The sequence below is a fragment of the Copadichromis virginalis genome, linkage group LG16, assembly GCF_057382275.1.
Source record: "Copadichromis virginalis isolate Kocher_CV1m ecotype Utaka linkage group LG16, C_Virginalis_male_GT1.1, whole genome shotgun sequence".
Lineage (NCBI taxonomy): Eukaryota > Metazoa > Chordata > Actinopteri > Cichliformes > Cichlidae > Copadichromis > Copadichromis virginalis.
In genome coordinates this window covers 41,160,624-41,178,611 of record NC_140633.1, presented here as the reverse complement: position 1 = coordinate 41,178,611, position 17,988 = coordinate 41,160,624, and the positions used below count along the sequence as shown (strand labels likewise).

General features: G+C 43.1%; 2 long non-coding RNA genes across 2 annotated transcripts; one reads left to right on the top strand and one right to left on the bottom strand.

The window, feature by feature from the left end:
- Positions 1–11: 11 nt before the first annotated feature.
- Positions 12–1,964, top strand: LOC146691428 (uncharacterized). Its single transcript, XR_014915592.1, has 2 exons — positions 12–510; positions 1,398–1,964. It is a non-coding gene; the product is annotated as an uncharacterized LOC146691428 (long non-coding RNA).
- LOC146691427 (uncharacterized) lies at positions 1,539–3,670 on the bottom strand. The gene is made up of 2 exons (XR_014915593.1): positions 3,170–3,670; positions 1,539–2,272 (listed from the first exon to the last, which is right to left on the bottom strand). It is a non-coding gene; the product is annotated as an uncharacterized LOC146691427 (long non-coding RNA).
- Between the last annotated feature and the right edge of the window lie 14,318 nt (positions 3,671–17,988).

Sequence of the window (17,988 nt, the reverse complement as noted above, 5' to 3'; positions counted from 1 at the left end):
CGGTGTGTTCACACCGAACGCGATGGACGCGAATAAAACGCCCCAAACGCCCCTAATTTGACGCGTGTACATTCGCGTCTCAACGCGTGTCCAAGAAAAATCCATCGCGCGTCAAAATATGATATTTTGACGCGCGTGAACCGGAAATGTGGGAGGAATGTGGGAGGGAGTTGTGCCAGACCGGTATTTTTGCAAGATGGCAGCTATCGAGCTAGCGCTTGAAGAGAGAGTCTCCCTTCTCTATGTACTGTGGAGAGCAGAGTAGCGGCGTAAAGGACATCCTCGCCGTACCTGGGTCCATCAGGTCCTCCAGAGGCATGAGCAGTTTGGTGAGTTTCACCACTTGCTCCAGGAGCTGCGCCTGGATGACGGCCGATTCCAGCGCTATCACCGTCATTCACTCGGCCAGTTTGAGGACCTGCTTTCCCTCGTCGGTCCCAGCATCGCCCGCCTAGACACCAACTACAGGCGCTCAATCCCACCTGCAGAGCGCCTGTCCGTCTGCCTGAGGTTAGTAAAACTATTTAATACGGTAGTCCTTTATTGATATCTGTGCTAATATGCTAATCCATCCAGTTATACACTGCTAACATGGATGTGCTATGCTAACAGTGAATGCTGTCGGTGTTTACTGAAAGCAAACTGTGGTACAGAGACGACTCTTTATAATATTTCTAGTGATACTCAGAAGCTCTCATCAAGCCCCGATTTAATTCGATTTATGCTGTTATCAGTGTTTGAATGATAGCATGGCTGTGGTGTCACATCAATGTATGCGCTCGGTGTTTGCTGATATCAAACTGTAGCATTAGCACCACTGAGTTAACCTTGTAGTGATACTCACTCCTTTTTATTTAGACCTGGTTTAATTCTGGGATAGTTGAATGTTTGTATATAATCCCTGCAGCTGTCAGACTCTATAGCAGGGGTCACAGCCTTTATTAAAACAGAGTTAGATAAAACTGAACAGTTTGGTTCATCTCTAGTTACATGGTTCTATCTTGATAAGCTATGTCTTATCACAGATTAATTTTTCAAAAATATTAATGATTTAAGCAAGGAAAGGGCTACATGTCAACACACAACTCTTTATTTCTATTAATGTCTCACTTCATTCCTACCTGATTGACATGTTTAGGAATTATGAGTGATTGGCTCACTGTAGGGGTAAAAGTTGCTACCAATCAAATTATGATATATTAAAGTTAAAACAAAACACAACTGTTTTAGATATTATCTAATATACATTTTGTAATTATCCTTATAATTACAAAATGTTTTATGTAAGATTCATGTTTTGTGATTTATATCTGACATCACAAAAGTATTTTGGAATTTGAATAATGTATTTTGTAACTGCAGTACACATAATACTGATTTTGAACAATTTTGTCCAGGTTCCTTGTCACCGGGGACTCCTTCAGGACCATCGCGTTCAGTTTCAGAGTCGGTGTGTCCACGGTGAGCCAGATCACCCCCCAGGCAGCGACGTCCATCTGGGACTGTCTAGTGGACGACTTCATGGCTGTGCCTTCACCTGGAGACTGGCGGTCCATCACAGAGGGATTCCAGGAGCGCTGGAACTTTCCTCTGTGCTGTGCAGCTCTGGATGGGAAGCACGTCCAGACAAAGGCACCCCATATATCATATAGGAGACACACACATTGATATACACTAAATATTCATTTCATTTCTTTTTTGTGGTGCCCAAATTGATGCACCTGCTTGATTTTGTTTAAACAATTATTGCACACTTTCTGTAAATCCAGTAAACTTCTTTTCACTTCTCAAATATCACTGTGTGTGTCTCCTGTATGATATTTAACTGACATTTTTTATTGTAACAACCAACGATTTATACAGGAAAATAATGTCTATTAACAAGGTTGCCCAAACTTCTGCATCCCACTGTATCAGTATATTTTGTCATTAGTATAATATGAAATAAATTCTACATGTGTCAAGTTGTGTGCCAACATTTGCTGTGTAGTAGAACTGAGACATTAGTCATTATAAACATTTATTTGAAATAATATTAAAAGTCTCAAACAGAAAAACATTAAACATAAATATATAAAATATAAGAATTTACAGAGAGACAGGAATAAAAAGGACCAGCTGCTCTCCAGACCAGGAACAAGGCTGAGGAGGAAATGCTCCATTGGAGACTGGTGTGGCCTCTTCAGGGACTCCAGGATGGCCAGCTCCACCGCCGATGGACCGTCCTGGGACCCGTCCCTCATCTGCCTCGGAGCCGTCCTCCTCTGTGGGCCTGTAAAACAGCACAAAACACAAAGAAATGAGAAGGCTGCTACTAGATTTTAATTTCAACATTGAAAAAAAAAAAAAAAACAATAACAGGATATAATCAGATTGGTTGTAGATATTTAGTAAAGGTGATCACAAGGGAATCCCACCGACTAAAAAGGTATCAGTGCTTGCTGTACATATCTGTGGGTGCAGCAGCAGGAGCTCAGGGACTGGGTATGCTCTGCTGCAGAATCAGTTCGTTCTATCAATACAGTATTAAATGTTAACAGGTTGGATATAATAATCGTAGAGTAGACAGTGGTCCCTCATTTATTGCAGGGGTTCTCAGAATAACTAGCCCCTGGCCACGCACTTTATACACTGTTTTCCCCACACTCATGAACATTGGTCACAGTTCTCACAATTGATTCTCAAAGTGCAAACCTTTGTAGATTGCAAAACATAAAAGTATTATTATGCCGCGGTTTGTCTTCATCTGCCCGCCACTTTCGTGCGCCTTTTTCCCTCACGGTGCAGGTGTCTATTTCCGAATGAGGCTCATAGTTATGGGTGTTTTTGTGCTGTTTTTTCTATTGGACGCGATGGTTATCAAAACCAAACGTGATAAATTTGGCAAGCGCAGGAGACACGACACGGAGGAGATTTGTCAATCAGGCTGCAGAATGCAATGCTGTACTGTGCAATAAAAAAATCAGCGAAAAAGCAAAGCAGTGAGGATGAACAGCGGGACCACTGTGTGCTGTTTATTAATAAACAATAAAATATATTCCTAAATGACAACATGCATAAAAGCAGAACGGTATTTGTACGTCAGTGGGAAAATAGCGGTGGCTTGCTAGCTTTTGTGCGGCTTCCCCGGGTCAGTGAAAACTTTCAAAAGAGAAATGAATGAACTTACCAGGTTGCCCGATCTCTTCACATATCTTCCTCCAAGCTCGGTCCTTTTTATTCCTGTCTCGGTACTGAAAGCAGCTGGTGTTGTACAGCTCCGAGTTGTTTGCTACTGCATTGATTAGCCTTCCCCTCCATTGAAGTATGAAAGGCTTTGGCTGGATCTGCCCCTTTGACCTAGGTAACAGCCACGTCACCAGGCTCCTGATTGGTTGTCGCGGCGCGATTTGACGCTGGAGTTCAGATTTTTCCAACTCGAGCGGTAGACGCGAAACGCGCGTATGCACAAAATGCAACACAAAAACTCACGCGCGTGGTTTTATTCGCGAGTCAAACGCGCCAGACGCGCTGCACTGACGCGCGTTTCACGCGTTTTGGCGTTTTCGCGACGCAAATCTGCTTCCGAATTTTCGCGGGACCCGCAATCGCGCGTCATCGCGCCTTTCCATTGACTTTACATGTAAACCTGACGCTCTATTCGCGTCCATCGCGTTCGGTGTGAACACACCGTAAGTCTTCACATATCTCGCGCCAGAACTTCTGAACTGGTGGACAGAACCAAAGAGCGTGGATATAATTGTCCGGTGAATTGGTTTGGCAGTGTGAGCAGTTGTTGGTAGACGTAAAGCCCATCTTGAACATCCGATGACCTGTATAGTGCACTCTATGTAATATTTTGTATTGAATTAATTGAAGACTGGGATTTCTAATTAGATGAAAGGTTTTTAAGCAAATCTGAGACCAGAAGTTTTGGTCTAAGTTAACTGATAAATCCGCTTCCCATTTTGCAATAGGAAGTGATATTGATTCATCTGTTTTAGAAAGCATTCTGTATATTTTGGATAGTAATTTGGGGGGTTTAAGAGTAAGAAATTGAACCACACTTGGTGGTGTTTGTAGTTCAACTTGACCCGGTTTAAATTTCTTTTTTACTATGGATTTAATTTGTTGATATTCTAAAAATCTTTTCTTGAAATAAATTCTGTTCCTTCTAGTATATGTTCTAAATATTTGATTCCTTTATCACTCCAATCTGAAAAGTTTATCATATTATTGTTTTGTAATATGTCAGGGTTGTTCCAGATAGGTGTACGTTTGCATGGGATTAATGAAGACGCCGTCAATTTTAGAAACTCCCACCATGCTGTCAGAGAAGCACTGATGTTGATGCTTTTAAAGCATTCATGTCGTTGGATGTTTGAGCTGATAAATGGTAGGTCTGAGATCTCTAGATTATTGCAGAGTGCTTGTTCTACATCTAGCCAAGGTTCATCTAAGAGGGTATGTTTTAGCCATCCTGAGATAAACTGAAGCCTGTTGGCTAAGAAGTAGTGCTGAAAGTTAGGCAGTTCTAGTCCTCCTTTATCCTTGGTCTTTTGTAGTGTTTTTAAGCTTATACGTGGGGGTTTATTTTTCCAAAGGAATTTGGACATACATGAATCTAGAGATCTGAACCAATCTTGTGGCGGTTTAGTTGGGATCATTGAGAATAAATAATTAATTTTTGGTAAGACCATCATTTTTATAGCGGCAACCCTTCCCATGAGTGATATGGGTAGACATTTCCATCTAGCCAGATCATCTTCTACCTTCTTTAAAAGTGGGATATGGTTTAATTTAGTTAGATCTGCAAGCTTGGGAGAAACATTAATACCTAAATATTTTATATTTCCCGATTGCAGTGGTGTAGAAGAGGAATTATGGAAGGAGCAATTAATCGGTAGGACTGTAGATTTTGACCAGTTAATTGAGTAATCTGATATTCTTGCAAAAGAGTTTATCAATTCAATCACCCCAGAGATATTGGTTTGTGAATTTTGGAGAAAGAGTAACACATCATCCGCATAAAGGCTGATTTTATGTTCCACGTTCTTGCATTTTATGCCCTTAATTACTGAATTCTGTCTAATTGCTGCTGCTAGTGGTTCAATAAAAATTGCAAACAGTGAAGGGGAGAGTGGGCATCCCTGCCTGGTGCCCCTCAAGAGACAGAAGCTGGAGGATGTCTGGTCATTTGTTCTAACACAAGCTGTTGGGGAATTATATAATATTTTTAACCAGTTTATGAAAGAGGATCCAAAACCAAATTTGTGTAAAGTTGCAAATAGAAATTTCCAGTTAACTCTGTCGAATGCTTTTTCTGCGTCTAAGGAGAATATTGTAGTTTCTAGGTTTTTACTGTATGAGTAGTCTATCAAATTAAGTAATCTACGTGTATTTGTTGATGAGTGCCTACCTTTTATGAAACCAGTTTGGTCAGGATGAATTAAGAGGGGGGTTATTTTCTCTAGTCTCTTTGAGAGAGCTTTGCAGATTATTTTAAGGTCTACATGTATAAGGGATATTGGACGATAGCTTGAGGGATATACAGGGTCTTTGCCTGGTTTTAGCAGGAGATTAATGTTTGCAGAATTCATATTTGATGGAAGTCTGCCCTTTTCTTTAATTTCCAACAACGTTCTGTAGAAAACTGGTGCTAGAATCGACCAGAATTCTTTGTAGAATTCTGCAGGAAAGCCGTCTGGACCTGGAGCCTTATTATTGGGCATACTTATCAGGGCTTCCTGGAGTTCGCCTGGTGTCAGTGGTGAATCCAGTGCCATTGCTTGAGTGTCCAATAATTTTGGAAGAGTTATGTTGTCCAAAAACTGATCAATTTCTTTTTTAGATGGGTTTATTTGTGGTGAATACAACGTTTTATAGAAATCCCTGAAAATGTTGTTTATTTGTATCGGTTCATATATTGTGTTCCCAGATGAATCTTGAACAGCACATATAGTTGTTTTTTCTTTATTTATTTTTAGCTGGTTTGCTAGAAATTGACCGGATTTATTACCATGTTCATAATTTTGTAGGCGTAGTCTTTGTACTAAGAATTTTCTTTTTTTTATCAATTATCTCATTTAATTCTAGTTTTGTTTTGCGTATTTTGTTCAATGTTTCCTGATCTTGGTGGGACGCGTAGGCTTCTTCTAGTGATTTGATGTTTTTTTCTAATTCCTGAATATTTTTGTTTTCTTTTTTCTTTTTATGTGATGAGAAAGAAATTATTTTACCTCTCATCACAGCTTTCCCTGCTTCCCATAGAACAGAAGCAGATATTCCGGGAGTGTCATTATAGTCTAAATATGAAGTCCACTCTTTTAATAAAGTCTTCATCTTTAAGTAGCGATATATTAAATCTCCAGTTTTTACTTGGCGTAGTATTATTCTTGTGCATTAGTGTTAAAGATACAGGAGCATGATCGCTGACAGCTATAGGATGAATCTCAGTGTCTGAAATGTCGTTCAGCAGTGAGCTGCTGACCAAAAAATAATCCAGACGAGAGTAGGAGTGATGGACATGTGAGAAAAAAGTATATTCCTTACTGGTGGGGTGAAGGGAGCGCCATGCATCGCAAAGACCAAAGTCGCTCATATACTGTTTGATTATATTTGTGGACTGCCAATTACGCTGAGTTCCCGCTGTATTGAGCCTATCCATGTCTTCATTTAGTCCAAGGTTGAGGTCGCCTCCAAGAACAAGTGTGCCATCTAAGTGTTCAGAGAGTGCACTGAAAAAACCGTGAAAGAATGAGGGATCATCAACATTTGGACCATATACACTTGCAATACATAGCTTTTTATCAAGTATAGATAGTTTAATGATTAAGAATCTGCCCTCTGGATCTATAACTGTATCGAGTACTGTGAAATTAATATTTTTATGTATTAAAATTGCTACTCCCCTTTGTCTAGAATTATAACAAGCTGAGAACACATTGGGAAACTCAGGTGTTTTAAGTTCATTCAAACCTCTAAGAGGTCTGTGGGTCTCTTGTAAAAGGACAACATCTGCCTGTAGTTTTTTGAGTTGGTTAAATATTTTTAACCTCTTTACTCTGGAGCCAGCTCCATTTATATTCCATGTAATGAACCTCAGTGTACCCATAGATGTTTGTGTATAACATACGTCCATTATTCAACACTTACAACCTGATTATGGTTTGTTTATCTGGGAAATGTAAACTGATGAATTTAGGAAGCTTTTAAAGCTGGATTAACTGAGATGGAGAAGAAGAAGAGGCAGATAGATGAAGTGCTTGGATTGAGTGAGCTCAGCTTTGGGACGTCTCACAAGGTACTGGAGCTAAAACTCAAACTACACCTAAAAACTTCGGCTGCTCTCTTTAAAGCAACGTTGTGGTTTCAGGTTGAAGACTTCAGGCTGCTAGCGGCACAGAACCTGCAGCTGGCCATCTACCACAGCAGGACACAGCCTGACCCAAAGGTACGACATGTTTTAGACAAAGCTGTCAGTTGTACAGGAGTTCAGTGCAGCTGACGTTGGCATTAATAACTTACAGAATCTTTGCTGAAGCTGAGTTTTGCAGCACAATATTTTCTTCCTAACAGGCGAAAGATGAAAATCCTCAGAACATGGTGGAGCAGTTTAACTCTGAATGTTACTGACTCGGCTGTTTGATGGCTTTAAACAGTCCTCCTCTTCACCCTGACTGGGACAATCACGTTCTGGGGATGGACGCTTGGGACGTTTTCCCACGAAAACTGCAGCTGTTTCTGATAGGTTTGTAGCTTGAACCTATTCGCTGGAACGTTGAGGACAATATAACTACACAGCGAGCAAGACACGAAGTAGGCAACGTTCTCTGGTTTACTCATGCATGAGGGAGACCTGCCTGGAGCCAAGTGTCGTTCCACCACTTGACCTCCGTCAGACTCTCAGCCACGTTCCCCATAGCACTCCTTTTATTGTGGTTACATGAATATGCATAGGGTCATTAACATATAAGATAAGATAAGATAACCTTTATTAGTCCCACACGTGGGAAATTTGTTTTGTCACAGCAGGAAGTGGACAGTGCAAAAGTTATGAGGCAAAAATTAGAATACAATAAGAATAAATACAGTACACAACTGTACAGAATAGAATAAAATAAAATACTATATACAGTAGAATAAAATAAAATAAATATACAATAAGATAAAAATAGAATACAAATACAAATACTATATACAACTGAGTAAAAATACAACGATGACAGAAAGGATTATTGCACTTAGTATTATTGCATATGTATGGATGTGTGTGCTTGATCAGTTAAAGTCTTTATTGTGGAGTCTGACAGCAGTGGGGAGGAAAGACCTGCGAAATCTCTCCGTCCCACACCGTGGGTGCCGCAGTCTCCCACTGAAGGAGCTGCTCAGTGCTGTCACAGTCTGCTGCATGGGGTGGGAGATGTTGTCCATCAGGGATGACAGCTTAGCCGCCGTTCTCCTGTCACTCACCACCTCCACTGGGTCCAGAGGGCATCCTAGAACAGAGCTGGCCCTTCGGATCACCCTGTTCAGTCTCTTCCTGTCCCCAGCAGAGATGCTGCCGCCCCAGCAGACCACACCATAAAAGATAGCAGAAGCCACAACAGAGTCATAGAATTTCTTCAGGAGTGGGCCCTCCACCCCAAACGACCTGAGTCTCCGCAGCAGGTACAGCCTGCTCTGCCCTTTCCTGTAGAGGGCGTCTGAGTTATGAGTCCAGTCCAGTCTGTTGTTCAGATGAACACCAAGGTACCTGTAGCTGTCCACAGCCTCAATGTCCATACCTTGGATGTTCAGTGGTTGCAGTGGAGAATGCTTGTGCCTGCGGAAGTCTACCACCAGTTCCTTGGTTTTACTGGCGTTGATCTGGAGGTAGTTCAGCTGGCACCAGTCCACAAAGTCTTGGGTCAGTCCTCTGTACTCCTTGTCGTCCCCATCAGTGATGAGGCCGACTATTGCAGAGTCATCAGAGAACTTCTGCAGGAAGCACTGGGTGGAATTGTGGGAGAAGTCTGCAGTGTAGATGGTGAAGAGGAACGGAGCCAGAACCGTTCCCTGTGGGGCCCCCGTACTGCAGACGACCCTGTCCGACACACAGCCCTGAGTCCTCACATACTGTGGTCGGTCGGTGAGGTAGTCCAGGATCCAGGTAGTGAGGTGATGGTCCACTCCAGAGTTCACCAGCTTGTCCTTTAGAACCGAGGGAAGAATGGTGTTGAAGGCACTGGAGAAATCAAAGAACATGATTCTCACAGTGCTTCCAGCGGTCTCCAGGTGAGCGAGGGAACGATGTAGGAGGTGAATGACGGCATCATCCGCTCCAATGCCAGGCTGGTAGGCAAACTGAAGTGGGTCCAGTGATGAGCTTATTAGGCGCCGAAGCTGAGCCAGGACCAACCGCTCCAGGGTCTTCATCAGGTGGGATGTCAGAGCCACCGGCCTGTAGCTGTTGAGGTCCTTGGGGCGTGAAGTCTTTGGCACTGGTACAACACAGGAGGTTTTCCAGAGCTGTGGGACTCTTCCCAACCTCAGGCTCAGGTTGAAGAGGTGCTCCATCACCCCACACAGTTGGTCCGCGCAGGACCTGACGACCCTCGAGCTGATGCCATCTGGACCCGCTGCCTTCTTGCCATAGCATCTTACATAGGTATACATGTGAACAAAGAATACTGTGTGTGTGTGTGTGTGGGGGGGGGGGGGGGGGGGGTCAGAGTGTGACCCCATAAATGACTTCCCTAAACCTGCTGGTCTGGAAGTCCAACAGTTCATCTAAACAAAAGGCACTTAGCCCAAAACAGACATAGCCACGTTTATCCTACCATAAATCCTACCATCCTACCACTACACAATTGATTATACACCTCTAAGCATATATGGTTAAATATTTCTAAGCATAAATGACAATCAACAATACAAAACCTAACAGTTTCCAACAGCGAATCTTTCTGTTAGAGGCTGTCCAGGATCACATATACTGTCTAACACTAACCCTCAGTCATGTATTATGCCTTATCCTTTAAAACCTGAACCATGAAATAACTGCCAGAAACATTAAATTTTTTTCAAAATAGTGTGTTTGTTGAGCCTTTAGGCAAAATATATAACAATACATCAAATTTTAATCTGCATATATATGATTTTTCATTTGTATCACATTTGCTACATTAGCCATATTTTTGCAATTTAGTCATTAAAATGTGTCATGTAATTTATATCATTTTTTGAGGGTAAAAAAAAGTCACACTGATGATGTAGAAATCACACGTGTCAAATACGATACGCGGGGCTTTAAAGGGCTAATTAAAGCGATTGGTTCGTTTTGAGTTTGACACTGATTTCTATCTGGAGTTGTGCATCTTTGTTTTTTGTTAATTATAAAGATGATGCAACACTAGGGATGGGTATCTCCTGCTGCTGCAATTTTGACATAGTAGCTAGTGCAGTTATTCGTAAGTTGCAGTTATTTGTTTGTGCAATCTGTGCGTTTGTTTAGTAGTTAATCCTATGTGCCGATGTATATATTGGATGGTTGCATGTGGAAATAAAGAAGCAAATGATACAGAAGTGTATGGTATGCGTTTATTGTTGCGCGTCATCAGGGTCCTCATGTTTAGCCTGCCGCGGCCATTGGTTGGAGTAGCCGCAACATCATCCTCATCATTTCTGCTACACTGGCAGGGCTAGGGGCCAGGACTCTCCTCTTCGGGTTTTTGGGGGATGTTGCTAAATCCGGGTCCGATAACAGGCAACCCACCCGCAGTAGATGCGCTCGGTGTGAGGTCTCGCAGCAAGCTATCAAATACGGCGCATTTCTCGGCTTTAAAAAAAAAACGCTATGCGTCGCCAGGTGTTTCATCGGATTCTTGGTGTTACCTCCTTTGACAGTATCACAGTATCAGCTTAAAGCACTTGTTGCTGCTGAGTTTGCATCTTTTGCTGTGAAGTACAGCCAGACTTTGACCGCTTCGCCTTGGGCATTTTTAATCTGTAGCTCTGCTCTAAAAGAACGTACGTACCTGGCCCCGCCTACTATCCTCGGAAACGTAAAATGATTGGCTAGAAGTGTATCACAGCTCAGGAAAAAAAAGCACCGAAATAAAGCACCGAAATGTGCGCTGCTTTTCAGTCTGGTTACTACCGTTTATGTCAGAACCGGTGCCATCATGGCACCGGACACCGGTACCCATCCCTATGCAACACTCACCAAAAATTTTATTAGTCCTTTATTTATCCAGGTAAAAAATCTCATTGAGATTAAAAATCTCATTTCCAAGAGAGACCTGGCATCATGGCAACAAAAGTCACATACCACATAGGTATATAACATTTAAAACAAATACAATATCCTATACCAACATGTGTAAAATATACAATAACAGATCAAATTAAGATTACATTAAAAACAATCACACTGAGTAAAAGAGCTGTTCTCTCGTTCCTTTAAGACAGACTTAAACTCTCCCAAGGTAACCAAGTCTGATAATTTCAGTTCCTTCTGCAGATTATTCCAGGAAGCAGGGGCAGCGTATTTAAAAGCCTCTTTCCCCCAATTCTGTTCTGATTTTTGGGACAATCAATTGTATGATATTGTGCGAATATCATACAATTGATTGTCCTTTCCAGGATATCCCAGCGACTCTCAGTCTGGTACAGATCTCGACTGCACGGCGTCCGTGTGGGAAAGTGCTGCCCTGTGTTCGCTCTTTCACAGTTTGAGCCTCAGCGTCGTCTTGGAATCGATCCAAAAATCCCAGAAAGCAAAACAACAAAAGCAGTCAGCTGACTTTTTCTTTTGGCACAAAGCGTTGTTGCTTATCCTAGAGCTCCGACCCAAGAGAAAGCTCGATCCACACTGCAGAGTGATGGTGTCGATGGTCCATTTTAAACACAAGAAAAGATGCAGAATTGTGATTTCTGAGATCATGAGCTTTAAAATGCATAGAAACGCGGGAGAGTGAAATGTTTGCATAGCAGAGATCATATCTGGCGTGAACAGTTTTCTTCCGGTGCGTCCAGCTGTTCATCCAGGTGAGCTGCAGGAAACTTCAGCCTGCAAATCATCAACAACTGATCCATCCTGAGATGATCTCAAACCACTGACAGCGAGCAGTTTCAGGGCCACTAAATCAAACTGAAATCTTGTCACTTTAACCAAAGCTTCATGGTATCCATCCATCTTTTGTGAACAATAAATGTATTTGGAGCTTTCTGATGTTTGTGTGTTTAAGTCGTGTAGCTGAATATATGGTTATTTTTCTCTTTAAGCCATTGATCAGCTGTGGAAGCGCTCATTCTTATTTCAGTGATTCATCTATTCTATGCTGCGTATCCTTGTCGGGGTCGTGGGGTTAGGGTTCGCCTATCCTAGCTGCCATAGGGCGAGAGGCAGGTCACGGGGCTAACACATAGAGACAGACAACCATTCACACCTGTGGGCCATTTAGATTCACCCGCTAACCCAGGGGTGGGAAATTCCAGGCCCCGAGGGCCGGTGTCCTGCAGGTTTTAGATCTCACCTTGGGTCAACACACCTGAATCACATGATTAGTTCGTTACAGGCCTCTGGAGAACTGCAGGAGCTAATTTATCCATTTAAATCAGCTGTGTTGGTTCAAGGACACATCTAAAACCTGCAGGGACACCGGCCCTCGAGGCCCGGAGTTGCCCACCCCTGCACTAACCCTAACCCCACTAACTGCATGCCTGTGGACTGTGGGAGGAAGTACGCGGAGAGAACATGAAAACCCGGCCAGGTGGTGGAATCAAACTCACGACCTTCTTGCTAATCACCGTGCACTATGCTGCCATGAATCATTAAATTATTAATGCTCTTTGTTCAGGTTGGAGCGATGAAATAATACTAAAAAACAAAGAAAAGTAAAGTAATATGACAGTAACTCGATTGGATCGTACATTGATGTCACATAAAGAAAAGTAAAAATCAGACTGTGTATACGTTTGCTTTACATCAGTGAATGCAGATAGTGTGGGTTTGTTGCAGTACTCCTGAGCGCCTTTAGAAGGCGCTGTTGCTCTGAGCAGTTCTAATGGCTCCAGGGTCTAAACACATTTAGTTTTGATGATATCTGAGCCGCAGAGACAGAAATGGATCAGCAGCAGCAGCACAGCCTCAGACTTTCACTTTACCCATTCAATCATGTATTTTTAAACGCTAAGGTTAGGTTAGGTTAGGCGGTCAGTACTCGTTAATTTAGCTGAATCTAATTCAGTGTAGCTGGGTTTATTCAACTGGTAGTTTTACTCACTTACTGGTACATGACAATAGATATTTCAGACACAGAAATCAGCATTACATGCTCGGCGTCAGTCAGGATTACATTAACTGCCAAGTTTAACTACTTATAGCAAGGTAGTTGCAAAAACAGCAACTGCCTAATTACAAATGTTAGTAGGTTAGTATTAGCTGCTTCTGACATTCACAAATGATAATGTTACAGTGAGATTAACATTCAGACATTAAGTGTCTCAGCACAGCATTTGCAGGTCATTTCACACATTAGGAATCGAGCATTAGCAAGCTGATAACCTTCAGCTCCACACTTCTCTCATCAGAAAATAAGAGGTGCATATATTTCAAGTTAACATCAGAAGTGAGGATGCTGACATTAAAACATTGACGTTGCCCAGGTACAACTAATCTGAAGCAGCTACTAGCTGAAAATATCCTCCTCCATGAAAATAACTTGTAATATCCAGCATAGTCAGTCACCTTCTCACATAATGTTTTTTCTTTATTTCCATCACCATCAACAATATCAATGAACACATTATGTAGGAATCATGTAGTAAACACAAAAGTGTAAAATAAAATAACTCAAATCATGATTTATATTTTAGCTTCTTTGTAACAGCCCCCTTTACTTTGATCCCTGCTTTGCTCGCTCTTCTTCTCCATCAGCTCCGTGAGGTCGTCTCCTGAAATGGTTTCCAACAGCCTGGACGGAGTTCCCAGAGATGCTGAGCACTTGTTGGTCCATTAACTTCACTCTGCGCTCCATCTCATCCCAAACCATCTCCACTGGGATCAGGTCAGGTGACTGTGGAGGCCATAGCTAACATAGATAATATTTGAACAAAGAAGCTAATGTTAGCAGCCAGTCATCAGACACAGAGGCTAGAATTCATTTCAAAGCTTTCGATGTACGGTCAACAGTAGCAACCGGTTTCAGATATTTAAAAAGTTTCAGATATTAAAAAGTAGCTCACTTCAGGAGGGAGTCCGCGCCTTGACCACCCGATCACCATCAGCTGATCATTGATCATGATTGAAGTAGCAACAGGAGAGGGAGGGGGGAGAATGAGAGGAGAAGAGGCAGCTGGGCAGCAAAGACACAGAATAACTGCAGCTTTGTGTCTTTGTTTCATTCCAGCTGAAGTCCGGCACGAATCGCTTCCCTTTCACCTACATACGGATGTGTTGTGATTGGTCCAGCCCAGAGTTGATCATGACCAGTTGGCTAATCCACCACCTTTCATTGTTTATACAAAAACAAACAAAGATAAAAATGAAAAATCACCATCGTTGATGATGAACCTCTTAACCTGAACACCTCGTTACCCCGAGGAGCTGCTCAGTGTTCGCTGAAGGAGAAGGTGACCTGTGTGACGCTGGAACAACCTGACTGGATCCTGGTTCGTCCGATTAAAGCTAACAGAGTCCAAACCAGAGGAAAACGTCTCTTTGTTTGTGGTGCTTACACTTGTTGGTGGAATATTCACTGCTGTCCTGTGAGAACCTTTTTCATACTTGAATAAGCAGCCCGTGTGTCTTATCCCTCTAACGAGCTCACACTCTGGTCCTTCCTACGTTTCAGTGCTCTGCAAACCTCACATGGGCTACGTTTGCACCTGGCAGTGAATGTTTGTGTGTTCTTTGTCTCTTTGCGTTTTGTCTCTGTCGTTTTTCTGTTGCAGTCTTCGGGTCATGGTCCGGGTCTGTGGCTGGAACTTTCCATCAGGCTCCCGAGCCTACCTGGTATCCGTCCCTGGGCGGGGCCACGTCCTCCTCCACTTCCTCACAGCTGGAGCTGATGGCAGGCCATCAAGAGAGTGATTTAAGCCTCACGCTGACATTTGTCTCTCCATTTGGGAAATCACTCTGTGTCTCACCTGCCTGCCGTCCTGCAGGAACGTCCGGATCGCAGGAACGTCCGGATCGCAGGAACGTCCGGATCGCAGGTCACACCGCCTTTCCACACCGCTCAGCTCACTCCGGATCACGTCACCCCTCTCCCATCATTTCCTCCTCCTACAATGTGACTCCTTAACTGTCCCGTTCCAGTCTGCATCTCTGCGCCCGTTCCCTGTTTTTAGATCCACGTCCACCGAGCCACGTTACCCAGGCCACAGCAAGCTCTATGTTTTGTTGCCTTGTCACGATTTCCAGTTTAACTAATAAATATATTGTAAACCTACCTGCTGAGTCCAGTTTTGTACTGACCTGTCAGTCCTGTGACAAAGTATCTTTATTTTCATTTAAAAGGCTTCATATGGCAAAATTAGTCCTCAGTTTAGATCACAAAATCCTTAACTGGTAACTGCCTGAATTACAACATGAAATAAGTATTTCTTAAACCACTGGAAGCTCCTCCTGTGCCGTCACTAACCACGTCTCCTCTAACAGTAGATCTGTGAGCAGCCGTGATGAACTGCCTATATGTAAGGACGTGTTTCATGAGGCCTGGAGCCTCCTGCAGTCAGTCTCAGCTTTCCTCATTTATGTGTTTAATTTAGTACATTTTACTAAACCAATAAATCTTCCCAGTCTTCCGTTGTTGTTGTGATTTATAGTTTCCTCAGTCCCGGCTAACTTCCTGTGAAGAAGCTTGTTTTTAGCCGACAGACGGCCCAGCCAGGCAGACACGGGAACTCTCACTACGCTCGCTCACATCTGTGACTAAAAATAGAATTACAATAGAAACACATTCAAGATCACAGCTGTGAATAAAGTACCGCAGTGTGAGTCTGTTTCAGCCACAGACGATGAGTCCTGCACACCATCGACCTGCTGAGGCTTTCACACCACTGACAACAGCTGCGTCACTTCAGGCACCTTTAATGTGAAGACGAGTGAGGGCTGCTTCACATCTGAGCTTAACTGTGATTGGTGGAAACACAAACATGTAATCCTCCACAGGAAGATGTTTAACAAGAAACAAGCACGTGTGAAACAGCAGCAACTAAACCAGTTTGTCCTTACAGGGAGGGGCCGCGACTGGTTGGGGTGAGGGGGAGGAAGACGGGAAAAAGACACGCTGTGGAAGAGAGCCGGAGCTTAACAACTAATGATTAAGTACAGAAAGGTGAGTGAAGCAGAAACACCCAGTGCATCATGGGAATCAGCAGCCTACGTCTATTGCAGCATAACTAAGGGAGGATTCAGGGTCACCTGGTCCAGCCCTAACTATATGCTTTAGCAAAAAGGAAAGTTTGAAGCCTAATCTTGAAAGTAGAGATAGTGTCTGTCTCCTGAATCCAAACTGGAAGCTGGTTCCACAGAAGAGGGGCCTGAAAACTGAAGGCTCTGCCTCCCATTCTACTTTTAAATACTCTAGGAACAACAAGTAGGCCTGCAGAGCGAGAGCCAAGTGCTCTAATAGGGTGATATGGTACTACAAGGTCATTAAGATAAGATGGGGCCTGATTATTTAAGACCTTGTATGTGAGGAGCAGGATTTTGAATTCTGGATTTAACAGGAAGCCAAACAGGAGAAATCTGCTCTCTCTTTCTAGTCCCTGTCAGGACTCTTGCTGCAGCATTTTGGATCAGCTGAAGGCTTTCAGGGAGTTTTTAGGACTTTCTGATAATAATGAATTACAGTCGTCCAGCCTGGAAGTAATAAATGCATGAACTAGTTTTTCAGCGTCACTCTGAGACAGGATGTTTCTAACTTTAGAGATGTTGCACAAATGGAAGAAAGCAGTCTTACATATTTGTTTAATATGTGCGTTGAAGGACATGTCCTGGTCAAACATGACTCCAAGGTTCCTCACAGTGTTACTGGAGGCCAAGGTAATGCCATCCAGAGTAAGAATCTGCTTAGATACCATATTTCTAGGCTTTTCAGGGCCGAGTACAATAACCTCAGTTTTATCTGAATTAAGAAGCAGAAAGTTAGCGGCCATCCAGGTCTTTATGTCTTTAAGACATTCCTGCAGTAGATTCCAGCACTGCTTCCATCTGTCACTGGATGACCTGATTGATAAAAGCAGGAAAAACTCACCAAGATTGAGACTCATGACACTCTTCAGGTGTACAGTTCAGTAAGGCAGATTTTACCTTCAGGAATCAACAAGTCAAAAAGCAAAATGTTGAAAAAAAATGTAAATAATATTTAGGTGCAACCAAATTTTCATGAAAACTGATCCAGACAAACAGAAAGTGTCTATAAAGAGCAACAATACACAACTTACACAATGTGCTGTCACCGAAATCACTTCTTACATTAGTGGACTTAACTGACCTCCAGGTCAAGCTAGGACAATGATGGACGACTGACAGCTGCATTACTAAACTCTGCTACCAAACCATGAAGCAGCAGAAAGGTTCTGATCCACAGGACTCATCCTGTGGATCAGAACCCCAGGAGCTCACCCCAGGAGCTCCGCTGACTCCTGAGATATGAAGCGTGGGTTTGTTGGGGTGTTGTAACAGCCGGCCGGTGGGAGGGGGGCTTTGACTGACAGGAACAGCCTCTGCCTCCTTTTGCTCAGCAGTTCTCAGTGACTCTGGGTCTGCAGATGAACTTGTTCTCTGCGATTCCTTTAAAACACAGAGGTTCAGGTGTGTGTGAACGAGCTGCCGTCACACACTCTTAGCCTGATCCGAATCAGAGGATCGGGGTGGGCAGCCTCACAGGCTGCAGGGTGCATAAATGGCTGCTATGTCCCATCATGCCCCCTGAGTGTTTCAGCAGCCAATGGGGAGCGTCGGTGCTCTGATGATGCAGGTTGTCCCCCTGGTATAAAACCCTAAAGCACCATCTG